This window comes from Lissotriton vulgaris, chromosome 3_1, assembly GCF_964263255.1.
Source record: "Lissotriton vulgaris chromosome 3_1, aLisVul1.2, whole genome shotgun sequence".
NCBI classification, from domain to species: Eukaryota; Metazoa; Chordata; class Amphibia; order Caudata; family Salamandridae; genus Lissotriton; species Lissotriton vulgaris.
In genome coordinates, this window is record NC_141689.1 from 555524796 (window position 1) to 555545661 (window position 20866).

Consider the following 20866-nt stretch of genomic DNA (forward strand, 5'->3'; position numbering starts at 1 on the left):
TCCTCCCCTATCGCAGGCGACTGGTCCACGATGTCCAGTCGGTCCTTATTCCGGGCAAGAATACGTTGCGAAACATTCGTCGCCTGGCCCACGTCATGCAAGCTTTGGGGGGACGGGCCCAGCAAAATACCCTAGTATTTCTTGATATCGAACAAGCGTTCGACTCGATCCGTTGGGCCTATCTCTGGAAGGTACTTTTGAAAATGGGATTGGTGAGGGGTTTGTAAAGTGGATACAGCTGCTTTATACTCAGCCAGTGGCCAGGGTCCGCACGGGATGATACGTGTCTGACGTAATACCCATAATGAGGGGGACGGCTCAAGGGTGCCCGCTCTCTCCCTTACTCTTTGCCCTGGCAATGGAACCGCTGGCATGTCATCTTCGCACGGTGCTTGAGGGTCAGGCCATTCGAGTGGCGGACATGGAGCACGTGGTGTCCCTGTATGCGGATGATGCGTTGATTTACTTGAATCAGCTGATGCAGTAATTGCCGACCCTGATGGCCGCACTGTCGCAGTTTGCGGCTGCTTCTGGACTTGCGGTGAATAAAGCAAAATCTCAGCTTTACGTGATTGGAGAACAGTCCGATTGGGAGGGGGTCCAACGCCCGGAGATTGGACTCCCATGGGTAGACGATACGCTTCGCTATCTGGGGATCTGGATTGGACGAAACTCGGCCACCTTCTTCCAGCACAACATGGGAAGGATAATCCGTGGTCTGCGGGGGAGTATCCCCTTGTGGAACACCCTTAAGCTCTCCCTGATGGGGAAGATCGCCCTAATTAAAATGGTGGTCCTCCTGCGCTGTCTGTACACAATGCAGGGTTCTTTTATGAACTGCCGCACCGGGTCTTTAGAGAACTGGATTCCCTGCTAGTCGTCCTATTGTGGAACGTGAAGCAGTGTAGGGTGAGTCTAGAGGTTCTGAAGCTTAGATCGGGCGCAGGGGGTTTAGATGTCCAGGATCTGGAACTTTATTACTTTGCGTCACAACTGCAACATGCTATTGCATGGCTGGATACGGACCCCTTCTGGGTGAGGTCCTTACTGGCAGGTACTTATGGGAGCGGCCAGTTGGGAGCGCTGCTATGGCGGGTGGGAGGGCGACGAGACCACGGCTCCCCATTAGTGCCGCTGGTGGCCACGATATGGAATCGAGTGGTACGGAGCCTAATTCGAGACAGGCCGTTCGCCCCTGACATGGATCTCTGGCTGATGCCACCCTTTGCCCAGATGGAACATGTCATGTCAACGGACAAGTGGAAGGAGGGGGACTCCCTGATGCTAGCCGACCTTTATCCGGACGATAAATTTATCACTTATCAGGAGGCGGTGACCTCCTTCGAGCTGGGACCGGGGCAATTTCTCCAATACGCTAAAATAGCAACAACAGCGTGGCAACTTTGGCCCTCGTTTCCGGAGGCTCCGGTGCACACCCACACTCTGGTCACCATGTTGGCGATGGCAGGGGGCCGTAAGTTTGTGACTCACCTCTATGAGGGAAGATAAAAAGTTGCGGCCCCTGACAATAGAACACAAATGGCAGCAGGCATGCCCGCAGGAGATTACCCCCCGTGAGTGGGAAAAAATACACGAAAGTGTGCGGAAGGTATTAGTGAGTAATCGCTTCATGCAAATCCAATATAATATTATACACATGACTTACCTCTCACCGAGCGGCTCCAGCGCATTGACAACACCAGAGATTCCCGCTGCCCGAGATGTCGCAGTGCACAGGCGGATTTTATACACATGGTGTGGGCGTGCCCTGTGCTCCAGTCATACTGGGTGTCGGTCTTGGAGGATCTGACATGGGTGACTGGGTGGATAGTAGAACTGGACCCGCGTGCTTGCCTCCTGTTCTTGATCCCTCGAGATCCCAAACGGAAAGTAAGTAGGCGATTTCTAATGTTAGGCCTAGTCACAGCCCGGCGACATATTGCAATCCATTGGTTGTCCCAGCAGGGCCCGACACTGCTGAAATGGAGGGCGGATCTGCGGGAGTGGGCACTGACAGAGGAAGGGCACATGGGGAATACTAGGAGAGATGGCAAACTACCTGAGGTCCTACTGGCTTGGGGGGCAATGCTTCAGGAGTTGGTGGGACAAGATTCCCAGTTGACACAGGGCAGTTCTGAGGCGGTGCCCATTGGGCAGAGGAAGGCTCCAGTACAGGAAGAAGTGACACACGGGGACCCACCTTAGGGAGTAAGTGACTTAGACCTTCTTTTACGGACCCGGCAGCAGGGGAGGGGATGGGGGGGGGCGTTGGGGGAGGCATGGTTGGGGGTGTGGGGAGAGTTTACATACAGTTGTATTATGTTTAAGCGAAAGTGAAACTGCCAATGTAATAGACGCAGGGACCTCTGCCATCATTATCATTGATATACAGCTTGCCATGTGGTGTTGTTGCTTTACGGACCACCCCAGAAGGCGCTGTATGTTTGTACCTTGCTTGCTTTAATGTGCTGGAGATATAAACCTAATAAAGAAATTAAAAAAAAAACAAAAAAAAACAAAGAGAAATGCCACAGAGAGTTAATATAAATAAAAAATACCTTTCCAACCAGTCAAATGCTGGCTTAGCTTATTGTTTTGTTTTCGTATTTTTATCAGCTAGAACCTTTTGTGATAGAATAAATGTCATTTTAAAATGGCTAAATGTCTAGCCGAAAATACTACTCACTGCAAAGTGGGAGAAAAAATTCCCAAATACAGCTGTACTATGAAAAGGACACCCCTGGTTTAACAGAACGTAAGAAGTTCGCAACAGTAAGTGAGTATGAAAAAAGGAAGAGAAGCACACTTATGACTTACCTTAAAACTTGCTTATTTCTTTTAGCTGAAATTATTTTCCTACCTGATTGCCTCATACTCTCTCTCCCCCGCTCCGGTCCACCGTGGCATTCTGCCGATTGTTGCCCCAGGTGCTTTGTAAGGGGAATTTCATGAGCCAGCTCCAGGAAGAAGACCCTGTAATTTTGGAGGACCAATGGGGACCTTGTTGTTCCATGCACAAGAGCCTTAGGCTCACTCTAAAGGAGGTTGTCCTCCCAATAAATGTGATCACTCCCAGAGGCATCACCTGCTGCTTGGGCTTCAGCTTGGTGCTCATGCCCTAAAGGGTTGGACACTCCTTTTGCGCTCTACAGAGTTTCTCCTTGGTGGGTGTTCCTTCTACATACCATCCAGCAACTGTAGGCAGGTCACCAAGGGAAGCAATGCCCTCCTCAGTGTACTCCAGGGCGGCCACCCCAGGTGCCCCATCCATCTCACTGGGGATACATTCAGGGGCCCACTCCCTCTGCCTCTTCCCATCTTAGCAGCTGGCAGGGCCGTTGTTCCAGGCTCCAGCCCTTTTTGACTCCCACACTGGGAAGTCACGGACCTTGTCGTAGGACATATCCAGTTAGGTAACCACATGAGCCGTGAGCTCAACTTTCTTTCCAGCTAGTGTGCTCAAGGTCATTACCAAGCAAACAGTCCACAGGCTTGGCAGGGCCGCAAATCCCTTCAGAAGACCTGACCCCCTCCCCCCAACTCAAATGAAACAAGCGACGCAGGATAGTGACCCTCCTTGTTGTCAGCCACCACAACTTGGTGAAATGCATTGGTCATCACCTGCTCTGGGGACATCAGCAGACTCCTTAGCATAGTTATGCTGGCACCTGTAATCCCTCCGAGCCTCAACAGCATGCCTATTGATGGTGACCCATTGTCTATACTTTGTAGTGTTTGAGGGCACATGGTTCTTAGGAACCATCTCACTGTCACACAGGGAAACTAGGGTAACCCCAATAAACTACCCCCATTAACTGGTGCAAACTTCTGCCCCAACACTACACTAGCCACGCCTGCAGTCTTCCCTCCAGTTGGAAGTGGTGCTCTTTTTGGACACTTGGAATCCCCTTTGTAGTGTCCATACTCAAAGCACTTCTAGCACTTGGGAGTGTTAGGCTGTCGACTTTATTTTGGTGTAAATGTGTTTTTATTTTTCAATGGAAAGAACAACATAAGGGTCTAAATGTACACAGCGTCAAGCCCAACCCTACACAGGGCCGGCCGCTTAATTCTAAAGGGGCCTCAGGAGGAGTCGGGGAGGCTTAGATGAGCATTTGAGACACAGCATCTCGCCTACAACCCGTAATGGGCCGGCCGCGTGACACATGAAGCATAGCAGTAAAATATAATTGTGGGCAAATAAATTCAAGACCCCTGTAAAGCAAACTTAATACCATATTAGAAGGAGAAACAGAGAAGCGTAGGCTAGAGATCTACAGGAAGGTTACAGTGAAGAGTAGACATAGAAATGTCAGGGAAGGAGGGTCTCCACGTCAGAGAAGTCGTACAGTAACAACAGTGCAGGGGGGTGCGCGTTCTAACACGGTGGGGAGGCCAGAGGAATCAATGCTATATACTAGCTAGACCAAGAGTCCGAGTGTGTATAATGTGGGGTTGAGGGAAAAGTTAGCGTGACTGTGGAAGTAATCTGTTCGGGTCAGCCGGGATTAATGCATTCTCAAATAAGTGTAAGGCCCTGAGTTTCGAGGGGAGGTAACGTGCATGTTCTACTTTACAAAGATATGTGACTAGTGGCTTCCAAACGGTGGTAAGGCGAGTGTCTTGAGACTGCAGTCGTGCTGTGAAAAGTTCCATAGTCACTACATGCCATAGACGCACAAACCTGGCAGAAATTGGGGGGGGGTCTCAGCTTTCTTACAATATAACGCTATGAGTTGCTTGGCAGCTCCGAGCATGTGAAGGGCTATGTACCAATCGCTACGGGTGAGTGTTTTTTAAGTTGTCGGGTTTAAGGCCTAAAATTATCGTGGCTGTAGATTCAGGCAGAAGGAAAGCCCAGCACCCCCTTTATGTGACTAAGTACTTCCTCCTGGAGCAGGGTCAGAAGAGGACACGCCCACCAAATGTGAATGAAGTCTCCAGACGCATTGGAACATCTCCAGCACAACGGAGAGGTTGCAGGGAACATTTTATGCAAACGAGAGGGCGTGTAGTACCACTGCGTTATCATCTTGTACGCAGTTTCGTGTTGCTATATGCTGCAATAGACCTTTGGGACAACTCCACTGTGCAGGTGTGATCTCAGTGGGGGACGTCAACTGCCATTGGCGCTGGTACGGATGAGTGGTTACTAGCGGGGGATGCTGCAAAATCTGGTACGTCCGCAAGATTAGGCCCTTTGATTCCTCAAAGGAGTGAACCAAGCGCTCAAAGGGGGTGAACGGACGAGTGGCCGCCTGCTGCATCTCAGTCGAGGATAGCCAATGTTGCCACTGTGGATATTGGAGACCTGCGTCTGCCTGTATTTGGAACTCCTCTCTGCATTGCGCAAACGTTTGGAACGCACTCCCTTCATAGAGATCACTGATTATTCTGCAACCGCCTTTCTGCCATTTTGAAAAAAGGCCTGGGAATGAAGCACCGGGAGGAAGAGCGGGTTGTCCACAATGGGGTTGTGGGTGCAGGGGAAAGTCGTGAGTCCCTTGCGTACAGCCACTTTATCCCACACATCCAGCACCGTCTTCGTAGGCACTGCGATATAGGCAATATGAGAGCGCGCAGTCCGATGTAGCCAAACGAGATCCCAAATGGTTCGCCATGTTGCAGACCTATCCATATGCAGCCAGATCTTTTCACTCACAGTCTTTGTCCACTCCGAGACAACACAGAGATGGGCTGCCCAATAGTACTCTAGGAGGTTGGGGCATGCCAATCCCCCCCTGTCCTGCGGTAGCATGAGGACTTTGTGGGAGAAGCGCTGTCTACGCCCGCTCCATATGAAGCTTGTGAGATCCTGTTGCAGGCTGCCGACTTTTGTCTGGGTAGGTTTTCTTCTGGGGGGCAGATTAGGAATGAGAACCAGACTCATGCCACTGTGAGTTGTTTTGGGAGCCTTTAGAGAACCCTGTATTTTTATCTCCCCCTCCTTCTTCTGGTGGGAACACTGACCAACACTTTTGGCACTCCCCTCAGATGCCTTCTAAGGCACTCTAGTGTTGACCCAGTTATCTGCCTCCTCAGCAAGCTTCCTGGGGTCAATGAACATGCTATCAACCAGGTGTTGGTGAAGATCTGGAAAATAAATATATCAAGCATGTGCACCTTTAAAATTAAGTTGTACAGCCCTGAATAATCAGCACCTTGCTGCCCCTCACCAAGCCCTTCAGTGCCTTGCAGGCATAATCCAAGAAATCCACCTATGTTTGTGATGTGTTCTTGTTGTTGCCTCTGAATCTGAGCCTCTACCGCTCAGGGGACAGTCCAACCTTACTGACTACTATGGCTTTCATAGCAGTGTAGCATGTTTGGTACTCTACCTCTAGTTTAAGGAGTGGGTCCTTTCCCACTGTGGGCATATACCTCCCTAGACTACAACCTTAGAACACCTCTGGGACCTTGTACACTCTTAAAGCCAATTCATAGACTGCAATATATTTGTCTCCCACCACACCATAACTGGCACCAAATCCTTGGGTATCCTGACTCTAGACTCGCTAGTGGATAAGGCAGGTATGCTGCCACCATTACTGTCACTGGACCCAATTTGTAGGGTTCTGATGTCCAGCTCCCACATGCTGAGCTTATGGGTCATTTTTCTCTCCAATGTGGCCAGCTGTTTCTCCTCTAGAGTTCGCCCTTTCTCCATTTTAGTGAGGGTCTGCTCATTCTTTAGCTTGGCAAGGGCCTACTCTTTCTCCAGCTTCAATTTTGCAAGCTCAGCTTTTTCTCCTCCCTCCTGTTTTCCAGCTCTTCTGGGGACAGGTTCCTTGAAGACACATTGCTTCTTGGTCTGCTGCGAACTTCCAGTCCTGGGAGGATGTTACCCCCTGACTTCAGTGGACTGCATGACAAGACTTCCAGACAGGTCCTGCTCCAGTTCTTCCTCCTCATCTTCTGTGTTGGTTCGCTGGACTGCTGCCCTTGCTCTTAAGGATTTCCGAATCTCAGCCTTCTTGGCACTTCACTTAGTGAACACCCTTCTTTCCTGGCAGAATCCCTTGAGCTGAGCCACGGTGTAGGCTTCCAGATTGGCCAGCTCAAATTCCATATTGTCAGATAAGGCCACAGACATTGTAGATAAAAAGGAGTATGGGGCAAGAAGACTTTTGGGAAAATCAAAGATATCAGTTTAGGGAGAATTGAAAAAGGTTTGAATTGGTCTTAGTACAGAGTTGTAGTGAACAATGAATTACTATATGGTATTGCACAAACAAAAGTCCTATCATCACTACTGATCACTAATGTTAGAATTGGGGATTCTGGTTGTCAGAGTATGCACCCTGTATAAACAGGAACCACCACTGTACTCAGGGTAAGCTAGATGCACACTAAAAGATAACCTGTGCTCGCCCGCAGGTAGCTTTGCACGGGAAACATCCTTTACAACGCAACTTTTACCACGCAGTGCCTTTACGACGCAACTTTTACAACGCAAACCATTACAACGCATTGCGCTGGGGGGCGCTCTAGGATAGGGAATAAGTTTAATTTACTATCCAACACCTTCCCTAGTGTCCACGGGGACTGGAGTTGGAATAGTAAATTAAACTATTCACTATCCAGCACCCCAAAGCGCTATGCGTTGTAAAGGTTTTCGTTGTAAAAACCGCGTTGCAAAGGCATGCGTGGTAAAAGCATGCGTTGTAATGTCATACATCCGCTTTGCACAGAGCAGTCCGGTTTTTCTAAAAAGGTGATGTGCAAAGTATTCGTGCAACACACACAGTAACACAATGAATACACCACAAAAATACTCCACACAGGGTTCAAAAACTAGATTATATTTTTATTAGTAAAACAAGACCAAAGTGACAAAAATCCAATAAGTAATCCAAAGTTCAGGCTGACTGCAATGGAGGGCAGGCTGGCTACAGGACTCGCGCAGGTCCCGTTGAAAAAGTACCTTGGATGGAGCGAGTGTCGACAGCGAGGACTCGATGCATCGGGTTCGATCTGGGTAGGCGATGAAGGCATTATCGTCAAACCCCTTTACTGCGTTGTTGTTGAGCTGCGCTGTCCATCGTCTTTGAGCGGCACAGTCTGTCAACGCAATGCCGTAGATCGGCTCCTGCATCGAAGATCGATGCATCAGCACCGATCGGTGTGCAATTGTCACTGCGTCAATTTTGATGGTTCTGAACAGCTGAAATCACCTTTCAGGGGCCCAGGACTGGATTGGTACGACTTAGCAGGGCAGGACTCACAGATGGTAGAGCCCAGGTGCTATTGCAGAGTTGAAGTAAGTCTTTAATGGGCTGAGACTTCAGAACAGGGGGCAAGCCAGCAAGCCCTTCGAGTCACTCTGGGTTCAAGTGAGATGGATCCAGTCCTTGTCCTCAGCAGGGCAGAAATTAGCAGGGAGCACAGCAAAGCAGAAACAGTGGTCTTCAAGAGTAGCAGTCAAATAAAGTGGCTATCCTTGTAGCACAGCAGTCTTTACTCCTGGCAGAGTAAAGACCCCCAGAGCCACAGTTCTTATACCCAGTTGTGCCTTTGAAGTGGGTGTGATGTCAAAGCAGGCCCTTGAAGTGCACATGCAAAGCAGGCCCTTGAAGTGCACATGCTCCCCTTTCATCCCACCCCTGGCTCCTGACTATCAGTAGGGGAGTAGTCATCCCTTTATGTAGGAAACAAGACACTGCCTATTCAGGTGTGTCAGCTACCCCTCTCTTCCTGCTTAGGAAGAACTGAATGCAGATGAATGAAGATGGGTTCTCTGTCACACCCACCATTCCTGTGGTTCTGGCTGTCTAAAGGGAATGCACAAAGTATAGCTGTCCCCCACCTCAAACTTTTATTGAAGACAGGCTGCAAGGCATTCAGAGCAGTAAGAGCAGAGAAATACCCATGCTCTAAAAGTGCCATTTCTAAAATAGTAATATTAAATCCAACTTTACCATTAAAGAGAAGTTATCATTACCATTCCAAAGATTTAAAACGTGATGCAGCTACTCCTTTCTAATCAGGAATTACAACTTTAAAGCGCTTTAAGGCATTACCATGCTAGTGTATGAGAGGGGTAGGCCTCACAGTAGAGGAAACCGAATGTAGCTGTTTGTCACCACTAGGACATGTAAAACTTAAAAGTGCTTGTCATACCTTTTATTTACACAGCACTCTGCCCTTAGGGCTAACTAAGGCCTTAGGGGTGACTTATGTATCATAAAAGGTGAGTTTAAGGCTTGGCAAGTGGGGTTAAATGCAAAGTCGAAGTGTCAGTAAACTGCACACATAGGCCTTGTAATGGCAGGCCTGAGGCAGGTTTGAAAGGCTACCAGGCATAACCAGTGCTGCAAGCCCACTAGTAGCATTTAGATTACATGTCCTGGGTAGGTTTTCTACCACTTTACAAGTAGCTTATAAGTATACTAAATTTGCCTATTGGATATACACAAATGTCTCCATGTTTTAGGGAAGAAGAATATGCACTTGAGCACTGTTCAGCCGTGGTAGGCTTCTAAGGTCAAGAAAAAGATGCAGCAAAAAGAGGAGGTAAGAAGGCAAACTGTTTGGGGGAAGACCACCCCAAGAATGAGTGGTCTAACATATGGTATTAAATTACTTCAAAAAATCACAAGCTGAACCTATATGGACATTTAATGGAACATCTTTGATGTCAGGAGACGTGACTCAAGAGACTACCAAGATCATCATTGTGTCCCTTGCTAGTTACCTAGAATCTATTTTTTTGATGTACCATACGTTGGTAACATACTAGGCACCACTTGGCTTTGGCGACAGAATCCTAATATTTACTGGATCAAAAGGACTCCAAATATTTCCTCTCCTAGATGTCTGCAAAATTGTTTTTCTAAGGTGACAACCGTGACTAGTACTGAGGCCGCTAAGGATAAAGTGTCGAACTCAGGGCATATCAATAATTTGCAGACCTATTTTGTGAGAAAGTGGCAAAATAATTATCACAACATAGACCTCATGACTCTGCCATAAACTTACTTCCAGGAGCCAGGATTTTCTATGATCGCATGTATGCTATTATTCAAAGGAAAGAGAAGGAATTACAGAGCTATGACCCTTTTTGGCTTCCGCAAACGGGAGAACCTCCCTTTTGTGGCTGCAAAAAAAGGGTAATAGCATGTACGAATGCTATTTTGCGAGTCACTGACTCGCAAAATAGCATTTGCGACTCTTCCTATTAAGAAAGGGTGTCCCTTCCTAATAGCAAGTCAACATGCAATGTACTGGTGTTTTGCAACCGCATTTGCAGCTGCAAAACATTTGCAGTCTACCACCTCCTTCAAGTAGGTGGTAAACCACTCGAAAAGGGGAAGGGGTCCCCAGAGGACCCCTTCCCCTTTGTGAGTATGTTGGAAAATACTTTTTGAGAGCAGGCAGTGGTCCCAGAGACCACTACATGCCCTTACAAAAATGAAACTGAAAAGTTTCATTTTTGTTTTTTTAAATGCATCCCATTTTCCTCTAAGGAAAACGGGCTGCATTAAAAAAGCAAAAAACTGCTTTATTAAAAAAGCAGTCCCAGACATGGTGGTCTGCTGAGCCCAGCAGGCCACCATCCCTAAGGGCCTGTCATTCCCTATGGGCTCACAAATTACAAGAGGATCACTAATATTCATGAGCCTCGCAATTTGCGACCTCATTGGGAATTGCAAACCTTATTAAACACACTGTTGTACATGCAAAATAGTGCCTCGCAAATTGCGAGTCGCAAGTGACTCGCAGTTTGCGATGTGCTAATTTGCAGGTCATACATCTGGCCCTATATATGAAAAAATCTGGCTGAATGATATAAATAAGCCTCTTCATCCCTGACAGGAGGCACCAACATTTTTGGGACCTAGGGCCATATGTATCAAGATACCAATTAGCGATTCTGTAATAGCGATTTATAAGAAATCGCTATTTCAGAATCGCTAATTGGTATGTATCAAGAAAATCTCAATATTTTAGCGATTCCTTGATATTCCTTAATTTCTATGGGAATGGGAATTTATTCTCAATTTGCGATTCGCTATTTGCTAATCGCAAATTGAGAATAATTTCAAGGGTGCAGGGGTGTCCAAAGGACACCCTGTTGCACCCCTAAAATAAGTATGGGTGCACATGTGGTGCACATACATGCCCTAAGGGCATGTATGTGCCTCACATGGCACTTTGAAAAATGCTGAAATGTGCATTTTTCAAGGAAATCGCAACTTACCACCAACTAGAAGTTGGTGGTAATTTGCGATTCCTTAAGGGCATTTTGGAATTTTTTTTTGCTTAATACATTGCATTTAAGGAATCGCAAAATTTGCTATTCCTTAAATGGAATTGCAAAATAAGGAATCGTAAATTTTGCGATTCCTTATTTTGCACCCAAATTCTTTCATACATATCATTTTGCGAAAATGAGTTCGCAAACGGCGAAATTCTGCGAATATCGGCGTTTGCGAACCCATTTGGCCTTGATACATATGGCCCCTAGTCCCCAGGGCAAACAACGCTCATGCATCAACTACAGAGAAATGAACACTAACCTTTCTAAATAGGCATAAGTTACCTCTCCTCTACAGACCTTAAGGCACAAGTTAGGATTGAGACGGGTGGGGAAGTATCCGGACCTATTAAAATAGGTAGGAGGGTCAGACAGGGGTGCGTTTCAGCAACCCTGCTTCTTAATATTTATATCAATGGTTTAGCTAAATCTTTCAAACAAGTGCCTCCAGATGTGCCAATAATCCATGGCCAACCATTACCGGTTTTATAATACGCAGATGATGCGGTCCTTATGGGTCGCACACCTAATGCCCTCCGCCTACTTGTCAAAACATTTGTTCAATACATGGAGGCTCTAGATCTGCGTGTACATTTTAATAAATCTTTTATTATGACATGGCCTAGGGAAACGGAAGCTCAACACCATAAATGTAGGGCCAGAAAAATGAAAATCTGTGAATACATTCCCATATTTAAGGTTGGTTTTCGCTGCGAACGGCTCATGGAGTGGCCACCTGGTCCACACCACGGGCAAGTTCTCGAAAGCCATCAATTCTATCCTGAGCCTGTCATGCCCAAAGAAAATAGGTGCCACTAGAGCTATTTAAAAAAATTGTAGGTTACAGTGCATACCAGTAGCAACATATGGGGCAGAGGTTTGGGGTCCAGATGTGCCAATAATCCATGGCCAACCATTACCGGTTTTATTATACGCAGATGATGCGGTCCTTATGGGTCGCACACCTAATGCCCTCCGCCTACTTGTCAAAACATTTGTTTAATACATGGAGGCTCTAGATCTGCGTGTACATTTTAATAAATCTTTTATTATGACATGGCCTAGGGAAACGGAAGCTCAACACCATAAATGTAGGGCCAGAAAAATTAAAATCTGTGAATACATTCCCATATTTAAGGTTGGTTTTCGCTGCGAACGGCTCATGGAGTGGCCACCTGATCCACACCACGGGCAGGTTCTCGAAAGCCACCAATTCTATCCTGAGCCTGTCATGCCCAAAGAAAATAGGTGCCACTAGAGCTATTTAAAAAAATTGTAGGTTACAGTGCATACCAGTAGCAACATATGGGGCAGAGGTTTGGGGTCCAGATGTGCCAATAATCCATGGCCAACCATTACCGGTTTTATTATACGCAGATGATGCGGTCCTTATGGGTCGCACACCTAATGCCCTCCGCCTACTTGTCAAAACATTTGTTTAATACATGGAGGCTCTAGATCTGCATGTACATTTTAATAAATCTTTTATTATGACATGGCCTAGGGAACCGGAAGCTCAACACCATAAATGTAGGGCCAGAAAAATTAAAATCTGTGAATACATTCCCATATTTAAGGTTGGTTTTCGCTGCGAACGGCTCATGGAGTGGCCACCTGATCCACACCACGGGCAGGTTCTCGAAAGCCACCAGTTCTATCCTGAGCCTGTCATGCCCAAAGAAAATAGGTGCCACTAGAGCTATTTAAAAAAATTGTAGGTTACAGTGCATACCAGTAGCAACATATGGGGCAGAGGTTTGGGGTCTGGGGATAAGTCCCAGTATTCAACGAGAAGAAAATCGATTCTGCAGAAAAATACTGGGTGCCCTAATCTCTTCCCCCGAGTTTATTTGTCACAAGGAATTAAACCTCCCCTATACATGTGATTTTATTAGGACCAGACCAGCACTATTCTGGCATAGGATCTGGAGGAATAACTCAGCCGCCCTAACACAGAATATTATAAAAGATTGTTTTAAATGTGAACAGGGCTTAGCTATCCCCTGGCTTGCTGGAGTTTCAAAGACATTGCGGGCCGTGGGTAGGGGAGATCTTTTCTCCGATCCATCCAGGATCGAGCCTAAAGATAAGAATGAGGTTAAACAAGCACTATATGCACTTTATAACTCAGAAAGAATGGGAAGGGAATTACTTAAATCTACAGTTGCGACATACATGGGGAATGAGTTGTGTAGGCAACCACTCCCATCCTATCTCACTTTCCCCATGACTAACTGGGAAAGATCATTGTTATTTCGCCTAAGGGCGGGCTCTGTGAAATTTCTACTGGGCTTCCCTTTGAGTTACTATCATACATCACATTATAACCCATGCCCGTGTGATGGGATAAGCACACAGAATAACCTGCACTTCCTATTTTTCTGTAAATTTTATTTAAAGTATATTAACTGGTTTTTAACTCCATATTTTAGAAATCGATGACCCCTCTCTTTAGGGGAGTCTTATTTAATGTTGCTTTCTCTGGATACAGATGAATTAACTTTTCGCACTAGCACTTTCCTAAGACTGATAACTCATGTACGCAAAATGATGGAAAACCCCTGAAAATTTGACTTATGAGAGCTGTAACAAAATTTTAAAGATCTTGATTTCTGGAAATTGATTTGCCTAGAGAATGAACTGTTTTTTATTGTTGTACTTTTATGAATTTCATGAAATTCGAATAAAGGTCTTTTGAATTGAATTGAACCTCTCCGCTCTGTTTTTGAGTAATCTACCTTGTGTTAAATATTTCACGAAGTTACATATCTAAGGTGCCTAAAATGTAATTAGCATAATTGAATTTGATGAATGGAAGACAGCATTTAATGCTACATATGGGCATTATGAATGCTCTGTTATGCCATTTGTTCTCTGTAAGGGCCCTGCTGCCTTCCAGCACTACATTAGTGGCATCCTATGTGACATCTGGGATAGTTTTTTAATTGTTTACCTGGATAATATTTTAATTTTTTCCAACTCCCTTCTACAAAACAGAAGGCATATAAAAGGTCCTTAAATGACTCTTACAACATTGTTTATATGCTACATTATAAAAATGTGTTTTTAAAGCTCCGTTTGTGAAATCTGTGGGCTATCCCATTACAATCAATGGCATAAGCCACAGAACCTTAAAGAAGTGCAATGTTTTGGTGAATTTTCCAACTTTACAATGTGTCTAATTGTTTTCCACCATTATTGCTTTCATGACATGTTTAACTCGAAAGGGGGTCCTTTTATTTAGGCATGACACAGTAGGAAGCATAGCATTCTGAACACTTAAAAGGGGATTTACTTGAGCTCCGGTCCTACATCATCCAGATGTGTATTTGCGTGCTATTGGTCAAACGGATGCTTCTGGTATACCCATTGAAGCGTTCCAACTCAAAGAGATCCACAGACAGGGGCCTTACATCCAGTGGCTTTTTATTCTCAAACCTTAGCAGGAACAGAACAACATAATTATAACAGAGAATCTTTAGCCATTAAAGATGCTTTTGTACAGCGAAGACACTATTTAGAAGGAGACAACCATGAGGTAAACGTTTGAAGAGATTTTGGTCCCTTAAATTCTAGAGATGTAAAAATGCTGCATGCTGCTGTAATCTTACTTACATTTTCACAATAATTACAAACCAGGAAATAAAACTGGTTTATACCATTTAAAGATGGTAAGCCATGTGTGTTGACGCATATACAAGCATGCTATCAACAAAAAGCATTGGCAAAACCAATAGTTAGGACGAGTCGAGAACTGTTGGTTTTTACCAGTGCTTGTTATGAGGTGAATCATGTTTTTCAAATACGGTACATCATCTTGCTTGACATCCTCTTTGCATCTTGCATGTCTCAGTCTCGCTTAACCATGCCACTGCTTAAAGCTGTGTCTTGAACTCTGCCATGTTGTTGCCACTTATTATACACGTGTGAACGCGTGTCAAACTCTGCCTGTCTTCCACATATATTGCTACTGAAGTAAAAAGAACTAAAGCCTTCACTCCACACACAGCTTTACTAGTGTCTTGTAGAGTTATTTCTCATTATCTTCTCCATGGTTGCAACCTTCAATTTTCTCTGGCCTATACCTTTAAGATAGAGCGGTTCTAGTTCAAAATTTGGCCTTGCTCATTAACCCCCCAATCTCTATTCTCATAGACTTTAGCTCTGAATTTCTTGGTCGGGGCTGGGTCTAGACAGAGGAGAGAGAGCTGCAGCAGCACTTTTACTCAAGAGCACCCTGTGACTTTTGCGCTGCATGTTTATCATCTCCTGGCTTGCACCTTATCCAGTGCTTCCGGTATTGACGTGAAAGCTTGCTTAAAGCCAAGCCTTAACAACATCTCTGATTACCAAAGATGTGTGAGCAAGGTGGGTGCCCACTGCATCTTCTAAGGAAAATGGCTGCTGCCTTGCTAAAGGAGCCTGCATGCCAAACACAAATAGCTTGTAGCCCTAGAACTACTGACAGAAAACTAATTCATGTGATAATTTCAACTTGCAATTTTATTACTGAGAGTTTCTAATTCTTTTAAATACTGGTACACTTAAGGACCCATTGTGACGACATAGTGCTGACAGTTGGAAAGTTATTTTCAAGTTGTCTACTCTGGAGTGGATTTAGTTTGGCTTGTAGAGAGCTGCAAATGAGAACTATGTAAAGTCTATTTACCTTTTCATGTCCAGTAATCTTTCGTATTTATATCTCTCGATGTGACCATTCTGTGTATTGAGGCAGTGACTTTCGACCACTTGTGGTGACAGGGAATTTCTGGTGGCTGCGTTGGTTAAGGAGAATTCCAGCTCACTGCAGCGATCAGTTTCTGCCTCGGATGTACAGGGTCCTTTTTTTACCCTCTGTGAGAATACCGATGACGGACCATTTTGTAGTCTAGACATTTTTGGTGTACCTGGATATTTGCATTAAAACAATGTGGGGAATAGTAATATCTGCTTTGATCAGGGATTGTAAAAGTTCAGCTTATCAGGGTCTCTTTAAATCTCATCAAAATGTTACTGGCCCCTGGTGCTTTAAAACGCACTATTATTCAATGATTTCCGAAAATTTCTGTTTAGGAGATTACTAGCCCTTGTATACTTTTTCTTCAATATTGTGGTTAAAATGGCTCTCATTGGTAAAAACAGAGGTTTTTTATGTCACATACCAGTGACCTCATAGAAGGGTGCCCATTGGACCACAGATAAAACTGATGGGGAAACCTACAAAAGTCAATCGTAATGTGTGTGTGTGTGTGTATATATATATATATATATATATATATATATATATATATATATATATATATATATATATATATATATATATATTAGGATATGCCTTCTTTGTTTTGCTTATAACTTTGGCACTGTGTAACCAATCTATATAAAACTTTCCCAAAAAGTTTTGTGCTGATGTGTCAAGCGGGGGGAGGGGCGTGGGCGACAAAAATGGGGGTTCCAAAAGACAAAATCCCCATACATTTGCCTTGGACGACTTTAAGGAGCACTATTGCAAAAACGGCTGAATGGAATTTCATAAAATTTAGCAGGAAGCTAGATTTTGGTCTATAGATTGTGCTTTTTTTTTGATTTGGTGTAAATCCATTCAGTAGATTTTCAAAACTTAAGGTTAAAAAATATTTGTATATCTAGATGGTTGGGTTCGAGGGACTCGTGCGTGTTTCCCTCAACCTCATTTTTAAAAAATAGAGGCATCTGATTATCCCATGGAGCTTTTTTCGCCTTGGGCCAATTCGCTCCTGCAAGAGCAACTCTCTGGTTAGCTGACAGCAAAATGAGCAAAATGTAGCAGGCAGCCATTACAGGACTTGGGTACAAACAGCCAGATTCATGAAGCCGAAATCGGCTCGCAAAGGGCCAGATTCTGAGAATCTGGCCCTTTGCGAGCGCTATTTTTGCATTTGGGATTCATCATCCCAAATGCAAAAATCGCAATTCTAAAAATCGCTAAATTGCGAATAATTGCATTTAAGGAATCTCTATTTGAGATTCCTTAAATGCAATTCATGAACAATTTTAAAATTGCGAATTCGCAATCCGGGGCCGCTATTTACCGCGAAGTCTAACTATGTGGTAAATAGCAAAAACCTGGAAAAATGCACTTTAGTGCATTTTTCTAAGTTGTATGTTACACACACACATGTCCTTTGGACATGTGTGTGTGCAACACCAGTGTACATTACCATTTCAGGGGTGCTACAGGGTGTCCTTTGGACACCCTGGCACCCTTGAAATCGCTTCCTTATTTGCGAATCGCTATTTGCAAATCACAAATAAGGAATGACTCCCCATTCATTCCTATGGGCCTTTAGGTCCATAGGAATGAATGGGGAGTCATTCCTTATTTGCGATTAGCAAATAGCGAATCGCAAATAAGGAAGCTGTAGTAATCGCAATAAATATTGAGATTTCTACATGAATCCCGTTTTGCGAGTCTTAAATAGCGATTCCTTAAAAATCGCTATTAAGGACTCGCAAAACATGACAATGATGAATCTGGGGGTTAGTCCCCAGTCCTAAAATGTAAAAATAAAAATAATATTAGGGGACAGAGCAGGGATTCTCTACCTCCCTAGGGCCTCTGGGGGAACCCAGAGGGACCCCTTCTGGGCCCCCCAAAATATCTGAGGATTTTCCTGGTCCCGCGGGACAACTGTGGGATCGTGAAAAAAAAACCAGAAATGATCACCACTATTTGTAATAAATATTTGGGGAGGGGTGTGAGTGAGGCCCTTGTCCCCTAGCCCACTTTGGTCCCTGGTGATCCCAATGCCAGGGCAGTGACATAACTTTTATGGGAGGGGGCCCTCCATAAGCCTTAAAATACCCCGGGTTCACCATCCCCTGGGGCAGGCTCAACTACTCTGTTTCAGGGAGCCCACAATCACCACAAAGGCAAACCACAAACAGTACATGACTAGCGTGGCCAATTGGATGAAAGAAACTGGCTCAAGCTCAACACCGACAAAACTAAAGTGCTGATCTTTGGGAATAAGAGCTCGTCTTGGGACTCGAACTGGTGGCCCACTCCCACCCTAACTGACCTCTCTAGGAAACTAGGCCTCATCCTGGACATGAACCATACCATGAAGTCCCAAGTCAACACCATCACCTCTTCATGCTTCGACATCCTCCGCATGTTAAGTAAAATCTTCAAGTGTCTCTCACTGGACACCAGGCGGACCAGACATACCATCACACCCTAATCACAGGCAGATTGGAGTACGGCAGCGCACTCTATACTTGCATCCTAACCCATCTGCGTCACAGACTACACAAACCATCCAAAACTGCCAGACTTGTCCTCGAAATTCCGTGCCGAACTCACACCACACCTCATAGAGCTCCACTGACTTCCCATTCATAAGTGCTGCCAGTTCACACTTGACACATATGCATTCAACTCACTACGCAACATGGGACCCGCATACCTTAATCGCCGGCTTCACTTCCACCAACCCACCAGACAACTACACTCAGCATCACTCTCACACACATCCCACATCCACAGAAGTAGAAAGGGAGGTCTATCATTCTCCTACCAAGTCACCAAATCCTAGAATGACCTCTCCAACACATCAGGCCTCCTACTCACTTCTTGAATTCTGCAAGAAGCTAAAGACCTGGATATCCAATTAGTCTTCTTGTGGGACCATAAAGACTGCCGGTATTCAGGCACAGCCTCACCACATGCCTACACTCACCTACTCAGCGCCTGGATGCTCTCACAGGTGAAAAAACAAAGGTTAAAGAGACATTATATTTAGGTAAATATGCCAGAAAACACAGAAATTCACGAGTTATTGTTAACATAACTATAACTTGTACCCATGCCATGTGCTGCTTATTATCTCATATATTACATCTATCAAGACATGTTCTTTGACAGCATTTATGACATCACTGATGACATCTCAAATGGCATTATTGATTATTGATATATATATATATATATATATATATCACCTACTGGCGGTCGCCAGTAGGTAGTTATAGTTAGGGCCTATTTTTCATAGGAAATTCGCAACATTTTATTCCCAATAACTTTGGCGCTGATTGATGAATTTTTGTGAAATTTTCCAAATTTATGGCCCGCTCCGATCCACTCCTATCCTGAAAGTTTCGGGGTGATTCGGCAAGCCGGGGCCGAGACAAAAAGGAGGGTCCCAAAACGTGTTTTCCCATGCAATTTCCCATAGGAAACTTTAGACATTGCTACAGCCCGATCTGCTGAACGGAATTACACCAAATTTGGCAAAAAGGTAGCTCTTGATTCAGAAAGATCCCTTTTTGTTTAATGGTGTAAATCCATTCAGTTGTTGCTGAGAAAATCAAAAGTAAAAAACTTGATATATCTATGGCCGCACAGGATCCGCGCACCCTCCCGATCACAAGCTTTATGGTAAGTGGCTGTCAACAGCAGGAAGTGTGCGCAGCCATATTGTGCCTCGGTAGAAGCGAGGCACAAGAAATAAGTAAAAGAAATGCGCAAAACGCGAAAAAGGGGCAGGTTAGAAACACCCTGACCCCCTAGGCTTGCTTAGGGGTCCCACCGAAAAAATTTGTTTTATTTTTTAAACAGGAAAATCCGAGTAGGATCTGCGGATCCGGCCGCGAAAAATAAAAAAAAAGAAGCGCGGGCTAACGCGCTTCTTTACTATTTAGCCCCTGGGGGGCCAAGTCCTGGGGGCACTATTATCAATGTGATGGGGGCGCTCAGAGCCCCCCAAGCCCTGGGGACCGCCACCCCCGGGGGTTGAAAAATACATGGGTGGGGGGGCTCAAAGGCCCCCCCAAGCCCAGGAACCGCCACCCCCCGGGCTTGTTTTGCATTTTGAAATAAAAATAAAAAACCTGTGTGGGGGAGCTTGAGCTCCACCACACGGCCCGTGGACCGCCACCTCCCCGAGGTTCTAAATATTAAAATAGGGGGTCCGTGATTGACCCCCCAGCCTTGGGGACCAACTCCTCCCTGGGGCTTTGGAAATGTTGGGAGGGGGCCGCGTGGCCCCCCTCCTGGAGCTTGGTCATGGCCCTGGGGTCCGCCACCCCCCAGGGCCGGCTCCTGCAGTGTCCCGGGGTGCCCACCCCCGGAACACTGCTGTTTACTATGCCAGGGTGAGAGCCTCACGGCTCCCCCCCTGCCATAGCAAACTGCTTTGGTTTTTGGAAGAGAGAGCAGGAAACCTGCTCTCTCTTCCAAAAACCAAAGACGAAAAGAAAAAAAAAGTCCGGCCCCGGAGGATGGGGTCCCCGGGGCCGATTAAGGCCTCGGGAGGAAGGCCAAGCAGCCCCCTTCCAAATTGTTTAAAAAAATATATATATATCAGTGATGTCATTTGAGATGGCATCAGTGATATCATGAGTGATGTCACTGACCATATATATATATATATATATATATATATATATATGCATAACATTTAATAAATCTGTCTTTACATGAATCTATAAACAATATACACATACCTGCAATATCAGATTTAAAATTCTTAAGCTAATAACCTGATTTGCAGTGAAAGTTAGTTAAACAAATATGTGTATTTAGCAAAGTGCAGGGCAGATTTTTCTGTGTCACATCCTGTGGTGGTG

The 20866-nt window shown here is 45.2% G+C and overlaps 1 protein-coding gene across 1 annotated transcript in view; it reads left to right on the forward strand.

The window, feature by feature from the left end:
• Nucleotides 1-20866, forward strand: part of MSH3 (mutS homolog 3) — a 2089876-nt gene that overhangs the window by 1366061 nt on the left and 702949 nt on the right. The window lies entirely within an intron of this gene.